The sequence below is a fragment of the Leptonychotes weddellii genome, unplaced genomic scaffold, assembly GCF_054177405.1.
Source record: "Leptonychotes weddellii isolate Sample4059 unplaced genomic scaffold, ASM5417740v2 HiC_scaffold_70839, whole genome shotgun sequence".
In the NCBI taxonomy this organism is placed as follows: Eukaryota; Metazoa; Chordata; class Mammalia; order Carnivora; family Phocidae; genus Leptonychotes; species Leptonychotes weddellii.
This window is the reverse complement of record NW_028040417.1, coordinates 1-475: the sequence shown is the minus strand read 5'-3', so window position 1 is coordinate 475 and position 475 is coordinate 1. Positions and strand designations below refer to the sequence as shown.

Sequence of the window (475 nt, the reverse complement as noted above, 5' to 3'; positions counted from 1 at the left end):
AGCGTGAGCGGCGAGGCAGGGCGAGCAAAGCATACTTACCTGGCAGGGGAGATACCATGATCACGAAGGTGGTTTTCCCAGGGCGAGGCTTATCCATTGCACTCCGGATGTGCTGACCCCTGCGATTTCCCCAAATGTGGGAAACTCGACTGCATAATTTGTGGTAGTGGGGGACTGCGTTCGCGCTTTCCCCTGGTTTTTGTACTTAAATAACAGTTTTTTCTGCACTCGCCGCTTTTTTCAAAAGTGTTCTTTAAAGTTTTTGGTATGTTTTTGCTATTATTTTGGGTGAGAGCTGTTTACATAATTTTATGATACTTTACATAACGCCCGGGTTGCGGTTAGAAATCTTGGTACTTCTTTGTGAAACCTGTAAGTTTATAGCTTTTTACAGGTAAAAATGTTTCGTGTCAAAAACACGTGTTTTATGAGTGGGTGATAAGTAACCGTGTTCAGGGTGTTCCGTGCTTAAATG

General features: G+C 43.8%; 1 non-coding gene across 1 annotated transcript; it reads left to right on the top strand.

Moving 5' to 3' along the window:
* The first annotated feature begins 31 nt into the window (after positions 1-31).
* LOC145719777 (U1 spliceosomal RNA) lies at positions 32-195 on the top strand. The gene has a single exon (XR_014142603.1). It is a non-coding gene; the product is annotated as a U1 spliceosomal RNA (small nuclear RNA).
* Positions 196-475: the final 280 nt, after the last annotated feature.